The 8,863-nt window shown below is 43.4% G+C and overlaps 15 non-coding genes across 15 annotated transcripts; all 15 read left to right on the forward strand.

Moving 5' to 3' along the window:
- The first annotated feature begins 172 nt into the window (after nucleotides 1-172).
- trnav-cac (transfer RNA valine (anticodon CAC)) lies at nucleotides 173-245 on the forward strand. Its single transcript has one exon. It is a non-coding gene; the product is annotated as a tRNA-Val (tRNA).
- Nucleotides 246-486: 241 nt separating this feature from the next.
- Nucleotides 487-559, forward strand: trnav-aac (transfer RNA valine (anticodon AAC)). The gene has a single exon. It is a non-coding gene; the product is annotated as a tRNA-Val (tRNA).
- Nucleotides 560-807: 248 nt separating this feature from the next.
- On the forward strand, nucleotides 808-879 carry trnad-guc (transfer RNA aspartic acid (anticodon GUC)). The gene has a single exon. It is a non-coding gene; the product is annotated as a tRNA-Asp (tRNA).
- A 1,127-nt stretch (nucleotides 880-2,006) lies between these two features.
- trnav-cac (transfer RNA valine (anticodon CAC)) lies at nucleotides 2,007-2,079 on the forward strand. Its single transcript has one exon. It is a non-coding gene; the product is annotated as a tRNA-Val (tRNA).
- A 241-nt stretch (nucleotides 2,080-2,320) lies between these two features.
- On the forward strand, nucleotides 2,321-2,393 carry trnav-aac (transfer RNA valine (anticodon AAC)). The gene has a single exon. It is a non-coding gene; the product is annotated as a tRNA-Val (tRNA).
- Nucleotides 2,394-2,641: 248 nt separating this feature from the next.
- trnad-guc (transfer RNA aspartic acid (anticodon GUC)) lies at nucleotides 2,642-2,713 on the forward strand. The gene has a single exon. It is a non-coding gene; the product is annotated as a tRNA-Asp (tRNA).
- Nucleotides 2,714-3,840: 1,127 nt separating this feature from the next.
- Nucleotides 3,841-3,913, forward strand: trnav-cac (transfer RNA valine (anticodon CAC)). The gene has a single exon. It is a non-coding gene; the product is annotated as a tRNA-Val (tRNA).
- A 241-nt stretch (nucleotides 3,914-4,154) lies between these two features.
- On the forward strand, nucleotides 4,155-4,227 carry trnav-aac (transfer RNA valine (anticodon AAC)). The gene has a single exon. It is a non-coding gene; the product is annotated as a tRNA-Val (tRNA).
- Nucleotides 4,228-4,475: 248 nt separating this feature from the next.
- trnad-guc (transfer RNA aspartic acid (anticodon GUC)) lies at nucleotides 4,476-4,547 on the forward strand. The gene has a single exon. It is a non-coding gene; the product is annotated as a tRNA-Asp (tRNA).
- A 1,127-nt stretch (nucleotides 4,548-5,674) lies between these two features.
- Nucleotides 5,675-5,747, forward strand: trnav-cac (transfer RNA valine (anticodon CAC)). Its single transcript has one exon. It is a non-coding gene; the product is annotated as a tRNA-Val (tRNA).
- A 241-nt stretch (nucleotides 5,748-5,988) lies between these two features.
- trnav-aac (transfer RNA valine (anticodon AAC)) lies at nucleotides 5,989-6,061 on the forward strand. Its single transcript has one exon. It is a non-coding gene; the product is annotated as a tRNA-Val (tRNA).
- Nucleotides 6,062-6,309: 248 nt separating this feature from the next.
- Nucleotides 6,310-6,381, forward strand: trnad-guc (transfer RNA aspartic acid (anticodon GUC)). Its single transcript has one exon. It is a non-coding gene; the product is annotated as a tRNA-Asp (tRNA).
- A 1,043-nt stretch (nucleotides 6,382-7,424) lies between these two features.
- trnav-cac (transfer RNA valine (anticodon CAC)) lies at nucleotides 7,425-7,497 on the forward strand. Its single transcript has one exon. It is a non-coding gene; the product is annotated as a tRNA-Val (tRNA).
- A 241-nt stretch (nucleotides 7,498-7,738) lies between these two features.
- Nucleotides 7,739-7,811, forward strand: trnav-aac (transfer RNA valine (anticodon AAC)). Its single transcript has one exon. It is a non-coding gene; the product is annotated as a tRNA-Val (tRNA).
- A 248-nt stretch (nucleotides 7,812-8,059) lies between these two features.
- Nucleotides 8,060-8,131, forward strand: trnad-guc (transfer RNA aspartic acid (anticodon GUC)). The gene has a single exon. It is a non-coding gene; the product is annotated as a tRNA-Asp (tRNA).
- Nucleotides 8,132-8,863: the final 732 nt, after the last annotated feature.

Genomic DNA, 8,863 nt, shown 5'->3' on the forward strand with positions numbered 1-8,863 from the left:
CAAATGTAGCCTTTCTGTGTCCTGAAATGAGTGTTCCAAAAGGTAAGATTGTTGGATTAGTCCATCCAACATTGCATCAGTGATAAATCATTCCATGCTTGCGGGTGGTGTGAAAACTAGGGTTATGGTTACTGTAGGGCTACAGTTACTTGCATAAATTTGCTTCTTTGTAGTTTCTGTAGTGTAGTGGTTATCACGTTCGCCTCACACGCGAAAGGGCCCTGGTTTGAAACCAGGCAGAAACACAGGCTGATATTTTGACTCCTTGCTGAATACTTGACAGTAGTGGTCGTCCAGATTTTGGCAAGTTGACCTACCTTTCTGTCATGAATAGAGTCCACCTGGCAGCAGCAATGAGATCAATGCTAATTCATTATTCTTCTTCACAAGCAACAGAAAACCACTACCATGAGGTGGAAATGATTTTTATCCTGAAAACTGGATTATGGTAGGGCTACACTTACTTACATGAATGGCTCACATGTGGTTTCTGTAGTGTAGTGGTTATCACGTTCGCCTAACACGCGAAAGGTCCCCGGTTCGAAACCGGGCAGAAACACAGGCTGGTATGTTGACTCCTTGCCGTGTACTTGGCAGTAGTGGTTGTTAAGATTGTCTCACATCCAAAGTTTTAGGCAAGTTCAACTACCTTTCTGTCATGAATAGTGTCCACCTGGCAGCAGCAATGATTAGATCAATGCTAATCTTTTGTTCTTCTTCACAAGCAACAGAAAACCACTACCATGAGCTGTGGAACCATGATGTCCAAGCTCTAGAATGATTTCCAGTCCTTCCCAGCCGTACCAGTCCTCGTTAGTATAGTGGCCAGTATCTCCGCCTGTCACGCGGAAGACCGGGGTTCGATTCCCCGACGAGGAGTGCAACTGACCTTTTCCAACCTGGTAAGGTTCACAGTTGAGTCTAACCATTGTGTCTTAAGATTTCATCAAAATTAACTTTGGTGAAGTAGCTTACAAGAGGTTCTTGCATGTGGTTTATGTAGTGTAGTGATCATCAAATTTGCCTCAGACTCATCAAAGGCAGGTTTCAGCAAGTTTACTTACTTTTCTCTCATGAATAGAGTCCACCTGGCAGCAGCAAGGACATCAATGCTGAGCCATTGTTCTTTTGCACAAGTAACAGAAAACCACTACCATGAGCTGAAAATGATTGTATCATGAAAGCAGGGTTATGGTAGGGCTAGGGTCTGATGTTCAAGGCAAGTCCATCTGGCAAGATGATTGTCTATCATGAAATAACTGCCAGGGATATTCCAGGGAGTCCAAGACTTACAGGCTCAACTGTGAACCTTACCAGGTTGGTAAATCGTAGCATTGGATTGTTCGCCTTCTGACACAGAGCTCCAGTAAAGTAAGACCTTCTTATCAAACTGTATGCTGTCCTCTGGATCCTATTCAGACATTTGCGTGGCTTCCTTTGTTGAGCTCCAATAAAGTAAGATCTTCTTATCAAACTGTATTCTGTCCTCTGGATCCTATTCAGACATCTTCGTGGCTTCCTTTGTTGAGCTCCAGTAAAGTAAGATCTTCTTATCAAACTGTATGCTGTCCTCTGGATCCTATTCAGACATCTTTGTGGCTTCCTTTGTTGAGTTATGCTGGCTCAGGTGAGGGAATGTCATAGTAATTCAACACAGCCCCACCTTCTTTTCAGGGTCTCAAACGACTGTGCTAATGGCTCGTCTGGCAATGTGTCCTCAATGTGTAGCCAATTTACATATAAGCCATCAACAAGGTTGTTTCTGCATTGTTCTTCTCAAGAAAAGGAAAACCACCACCATGAGCTGAAAATGATTGTATCATGAAAGCACCAGCAAATGTAGCCTTTCTGTGTCCTGAAATGAGTGTTCCAAAAGGTAAGATTGTTGGATTAGTCCATCCAACATTGCATCAGTGATAAATCATTCCATGCTTGCGGGTGGTGTGAAAACTAGGGTTATGGTTACTGTAGGGCTACAGTTACTTGCATAAATTTGCTTCTTTGTAGTTTCTGTAGTGTAGTGGTTATCACGTTCGCCTCACACGCGAAAGGGCCCTGGTTCGAAACCAGGCAGAAACACAGGCTGATATTTTGACTCCTTGCTGAATACTTGACAGTAGTGGTTGTCCAGATTTTGGCAAGTTGACCTACCTTTCTGTCATGAATAGAGTCCACCTGGCAGCAGCAATGAGATCAATGCTAATTCATTATTCTTCTTCACAAGCAACAGAAAACCACTACCATGAGGTGGAAATGATTTTTATCCTGAAAACTGGATTATGGTAGGGCTACACTTACTTACATGAATGGCTCACATGTGGTTTCTGTAGTGTAGTGGTTATCACGTTCGCCTAACACGCGAAAGGTCCCCGGTTCGAAACCGGGCAGAAACACAGGCTGGTATGTTGACTCCTTGCCGTGTACTTGGCAGTAGTGGTTGTTAAGATTGTCTCACATCCAAAGTTTTAGGCAAGTTCAACTACCTTTCTGTCATGAATAGTGTCCACCTGGCAGCAGCAATGATTAGATCAATGCTAATCTTTTGTTCTTCTTCACAAGCAACAGAAAACCACTACCATGAGCTGTGGAACCATGATGTCCAAGCTCTAGAATGATTTCCAGTCCTTCCCAGCCGTACCAGTCCTCGTTAGTATAGTGGCCAGTATCTCCGCCTGTCACGCGGAAGACCGGGGTTCGATTCCCCGACGAGGAGTGCAACTGACCTTTTCCAACCTGGTAAGGTTCACAGTTGAGTCTAACCATTGTGTCTTAAGATTTCATCAAAATTAACTTTGGTGAAGTAGCTTACAAGAGGTTCTTGCATGTGGTTTATGTAGTGTAGTGATCATCAAATTTGCCTCAGACTCATCAAAGGCAGGTTTCAGCAAGTTTACTTACTTTTCTCTCATGAATAGAGTCCACCTGGCAGCAGCAAGGACATCAATGCTGAGCCATTGTTCTTTTGCACAAGTAACAGAAAACCACTACCATGAGCTGAAAATGATTGTATCATGAAAGCAGGGTTATGGTAGGGCTAGGGTCTGATGTTCAAGGCAAGTCCATCTGGCAAGATGATTGTCTATCATGAAATAACTGCCAGGGATATTTCAGGGAGTCCAAGACTTACAGGCTCAACTGTGAACCTTACCAGGTTGGTAAATCGTAGCATTGGATTGTTCGCCTTCTGACACAGAGCTCCAGTAAAGTAAGACCTTCTTATCAAACTGTATGCTGTCCTCTGGATCCTATTCAGACATTTGCGTGGCTTCCTTTGTTGAGCTCCAATAAAGTAAGATCTTCTTATCAAACTGTATCCTGTCCTCTGGATCCTATTCAGACATCTTCGTGGCTTCCTTTGTTGAGCTCCAGTAAAGTAAGATCTTCTTATCAAACTGTATGCTGTCCTCTGGATCCTATTCAGACATCTTTGTGGCTTCCTTTGTTGAGTTATGCTGGCTCAGGTGAGGGAATGTCATAGTAATTCAACACAGCCCCACCTTCTTTTCAGGGTCTCAAACGACTGTGCTAATGGCTCGTCTGGCAATGTGTCCTCAATGTGTAGCCAATTTACATATAAGCCATCAACAAGGTTGTTTCTGCATTGTTCTTCTCAAGAAAAGGAAAACCACCACCATGAGCTGAAAATGATTGTATCATGAAAGCACCAGCAAATGTAGCCTTTCTGTGTCCTGAAATGAGTGTTCCAAAAGGTAAGATTGTTGGATTAGTCCATCCAACATTGCATCAGTGATAAATCATTCCATGCTTGCGGGTGGTGTGAAAACTAGGGTTATGGTTACTGTAGGGCTACAGTTACTTGCATAAATTTGCTTCTTTGTAGTTTCTGTAGTGTAGTGGTTATCACGTTCGCCTCACACGCGAAAGGGCCCTGGTTCGAAACCAGGCAGAAACACAGGCTGATATTTTGACTCCTTGCTGAATACTTGACAGTAGCGGTCGTCCAGATTTTGGCAAGTTGACCTACCTTTCTGTCATGAATAGAGTCCACCTGGCAGCAGCAATGAGATCAATGCTAATTCATTATTCTTCTTCACAAGCAACAGAAAACCACTACCATGAGGTGGAAATGATTTTTATCCTGAAAACTGGATTATGGTAGGGCTACACTTACTTACATGAATGGCTCACATGTGGTTTCTGTAGTGTAGTGGTTATCACGTTCGCCTAACACGCGAAAGGTCCCCGGTTCGAAACCGGGCAGAAACACAGGCTGGTATGTTGACTCCTTGCCGTGTACTTGGCAGTAGTGGTTGTTAAGATTGTCTCACATCCAAAGTTTTAGGCAAGTTCAACTACCTTTCTGTCATGAATAGTGTCCACCTGGCAGCAGCAATGATTAGATCAATGCTAATCTTTTGTTCTTCTTCACAAGCAACAGAAAACCACTACCATGAGCTGTGGAACCATGATGTCCAAGCTCTAGAATGATTTCCAGTCCTTCCCAGCCGTACCAGTCCTCGTTAGTATAGTGGCCAGTATCTCCGCCTGTCACGCGGAAGACCGGGGTTCGATTCCCCGACGAGGAGTGCAACTGACCTTTTCCAACCTGGTAAGGTTCACAGTTGAGTCTAACCATTGTGTCTTAAGATTTCATCAAAATTAACTTTGGTGAAGTAGCTTACAAGAGGTTCTTGCATGTGGTTTATGTAGTGTAGTGATCATCAAATTTGCCTCACACTCATCAAAGGCAGGTTTCAGCAAGTTTACTTACTTTTCTCTCATGAATAGAGTCCACCTGGCAGCAGCAAGGACATCAATGCTGAGCCATTGTTCTTCTGCACAAGTAACAGAAAACCACTACCATGAGCTGAAAATGATTGTATCATGAAAGCAGGGTTATGGTAGGGCTAGGGTCTGATGTTCAAGGCAAGTCCATCTGGCAAGATGATTGTCTATCATGAAATAACTGCCAGGGATATTTCAGGGAGTCCAAGACTTACAGGCTCAACTGTGAACCTTACCAGGTTGGTAAATCGTAGCATTGGATTGTTCGCCTTCTGACACAGAGCTCCAGTAAAGTAAGACCTTCTTATCAAACTGTATGCTGTCCTCTGGATCCTATTCAGACATTTGCGTGGCTTCCTTTGTTGAGCTCCAATAAAGTAAGATCTTCTTATCAAACTGTATCCTGTCCTCTGGATCCTATTCAGACATCTTCGTGGCTTCCTTTGTTGAGCTCCAGTAAAGTAAGATCTTCTTATCAAACTGTATGCTGTCCTCTGGATCCTATTCAGACATCTTTGTGGCTTCCTTTGTTGAGTTATGCTGGCTCAGGTGAGGGAATGTCATAGTAATTCAACACAGCCCCACCTTCTTTTCAGGGTCTCAAACGACTGTGCTAATGGCTCGTCTGGCAATGTGTCCTCAATGTGTAGCCAATTTACATATAAGCCATCAACAAGGTTGTTTCTGCATTGTTCTTCTCAAGAAAAGGAAAACCACCACCATGAGCTGAAAATGATTGTATCATGAAAGCACCAGCAAATGTAGCCTTTCTGTGTCCTGAAATGAGTGTTCCAAAAGGTAAGATTGTTGGATTAGTCCATCCAACATTGCATCAGTGATAAATCATTCCATGCTTGCGGGTGGTGTGAAAACTAGGGTTATGGTTACTGTAGGGCTACAGTTACTTGCATAAATTTGCTTCTTTGTAGTTTCTGTAGTGTAGTGGTTATCACGTTCGCCTCACACGCGAAAGGGCCCTGGTTCGAAACCAGGCAGAAACACAGGCTGATATTTTGACTCCTTGCTGAATACTTGACAGTAGCGGTCGTCCAGATTTTGGCAAGTTGACCTACCTTTCTGTCATGAATAGAGTCCACCTGGCAGCAGCAATGAGATCAATGCTAATTCATTATTCTTCTTCACAAGCAACAGAAAACCACTACCATGAGGTGGAAATGATTTTTATCCTGAAAACTGGATTATGGTAGGGCTACACTTACTTACATGAATGGCTCACATGTGGTTTCTGTAGTGTAGTGGTTATCACGTTCGCCTAACACGCGAAAGGTCCCCGGTTCGAAACCGGGCAGAAACACAGGCTGGTATGTTGACTCCTTGCCGTGTACTTGGCAGTAGTGGTTGTTAAGATTGTCTCACATCCAAAGTTTTAGGCAAGTTCAACTACCTTTCTGTCATGAATAGTGTCCACCTGGCAGCAGCAATGATTAGATCAATGCTAATCTTTTGTTCTTCTTCACAAGCAACAGAAAACCACTACCATGAGCTGTGGAACCATGATGTCCAAGCTCTAGAATGATTTCCAGTCCTTCCCAGCCGTACCAGTCCTCGTTAGTATAGTGGCCAGTATCTCCGCCTGTCACGCGGAAGACCGGGGTTCGATTCCCCGACGAGGAGTGCAACTGACCTTTTCCAACCTGGTAAGGTTCACAGTTGAGTCTAACCATTGTGTCTTAAGATTTCATCAAAATTAACTTTGGTGAAGTAGCTTACAAGAGGTTCTTGCATGTGGTTTATGTAGTGTAGTGATCATCAAATTTGCCTCACACTCATCAAAGGCAGGTTTCAGCAAGTTTACTTACTTTTCTCTCATGAATAGAGTCCACCTGGCAGCAGCAAGGACATCAATGCTGAGCCATTGTTCTTCTGCACAAGTAACAGAAAACCACTACCATGAGCTGAAAATGATTGTATCATGAAAGCAGGGTTATGGTAGGGCTAGGGTCTGATGTTCAAGGCAAGTCCATCTGGCAAGATGATTGTCTATCATGAAATAACTGCCAGGGATATTTCAGGGAGTCCAAGACTTACAGGCTCAACTGTGAACCTTACCAGGTTGGTAAATCGTAGCATTGGATTGTTCGCCTTCTGACACAGAGCTCCAGTAAAGTAAGATCTTCTTATCAAACTGTATCCTGTCCTCTGGATCCTATTCAGACATCTTCGTGGCTTCCTTTGTTGAGCTCCAGTAAAGTAAGATCTTCTTATCAAACTGTATGCTGTCCTCTGGATCCTATTCAGACATCTTTGTGGCTTCCTTTGTTGAGTTATGCTGGCTCAGGTGAGGGAATGTCATAGTAACTCAACACAGCCCCACCTTCTTTTCAGGGTCTCAAACGACTGTGCTAATGGCTCGTCTGGCAATGTGTCCTCAATGTGTAGCCAATTTACATATAAGCCATCAACAAGGTTGTTTCTGCATTGTTCTTCTCAAGAAAAGGAAAACCACCACCATGAGCTGAAAATGATTGTATCATGAAAGCACCAGCAAATGTAGCCTTTCTGTGTCCTGAAATGAGTGTTCCAAAAGGTAAGATTGTTGGATTAGTCCATCCAACATTGCATCAGTGATAAATCATTCCATGCTTGCGGGTGGTGTGAAAACTAGGGTTATGGTTACTGTAGGGCTACAGTTACTTGCATAAATTTGCTTCTTTGTAGTTTCTGTAGTGTAGTGGTTATCACGTTCGCCTCACACGCGAAAGGGCCCTGGTTTGAAACCAGGCAGAAACACAGGCTGATATTTTGACTCCTTGCTGAATACTTGACAGTAGTGGTCGTCCAGATTTTGGCAAGTTGACCTACCTTTCTGTCATGAATAGAGTCCACCTGGCAGCAGCAATGAGATCAATGCTAATTCATTATTCTTCTTCACAAGCAACAGAAAACCACTACCATGAGGTGGAAATGATTTTTATCCTGAAAACTGGATTATGGTAGGGCTACACTTACTTACATGAATGGCTCACATGTGGTTTCTGTAGTGTAGTGGTTATCACGTTCGCCTAACACGCGAAAGGTCCCCGGTTCGAAACCGGGCAGAAACACAGGCTGGTATGTTGACTCCTTGCCGTGTACTTGGCAGTAGTGGTTGTTAAGATTGTCTCACATCCAAAGTTTTAGGCAAGTTCAACTACCTTTCTGTCATGAATAGTGTCCACCTGGCAGCAGCAATGATTAGATCAATGCTAATCTTTTGTTCTTCTTCACAAGCAACAGAAAACCACTACCATGAGCTGTGGAACCATGTTGTCCAAGCTCTAGAATGATTTCCAGTCCTTCCCAGCCGTACCAGTCCTCGTTAGTATAGTGGCCAGTATCTCCGCCTGTCACGCGGAAGACCGGGGTTCGATTCCCCGACGAGGAGTGCAACTGACCTTTTCCAACCTGGTAAGGTTCACAGTTGAGTCTAACCATTGTGTCTTAAGATTTCATCAAAATTAACTTTGGTGAAGTAGCTTACAAGAGGTTCTTGCATGTGGTTTATGTAGTGTAGTGATCATCAAATTTGCCTCACACTCATCAAAGGCAGGTTTCAGCAAGTTTACTTACTTTTCTCTCATGAATAGAGTCCACCTGGCAGCAGCAAGGACATCAATGCTGAGCCATTGTTCTTCTGCACAATTAACAGAAAACCACTACCATGAGCTGAAAATGATTGTATCATGAAAGCAGGGTTATGGTAGGGCTAGGGTCTGATGTTCAAGGCAAGTCCATCTGGCAAGATGATTGTCTATCATGAAATAACTGCCAGGGATATTCCAGGGAGTCCAAGACTTACAGGCTCAACTGTGAACCTTACCAGGTTGGTAAATCGTAGCATTGGATTGTTCGCCTTCTGACACAGAGCTCCAGTAAAGTAAGACCTTCTTATCAAACTGTATGCTGTCCTCTGGATCCTATTCAGACATTTGCGTGGCTTCCTTTGTTGAGCTCCAATAAAGTAAGATCTTCTTATCAAACTGTATGCTGTATGTTGTATGTTAAATGTGTGAATGAAACAAAACATAACTCCGGGTATGTTCTTGATGAGGAAACAACATTATAACCTAGGCCAGAAAATAGAGTAATATGGGCAACTGGAGGTTCCCACCAGAAA

This window comes from Periophthalmus magnuspinnatus, chromosome 21, assembly GCF_009829125.3.
Source record: "Periophthalmus magnuspinnatus isolate fPerMag1 chromosome 21, fPerMag1.2.pri, whole genome shotgun sequence".
NCBI lineage: Eukaryota > Metazoa > Chordata > Actinopteri > Gobiiformes > Gobiidae > Periophthalmus > Periophthalmus magnuspinnatus.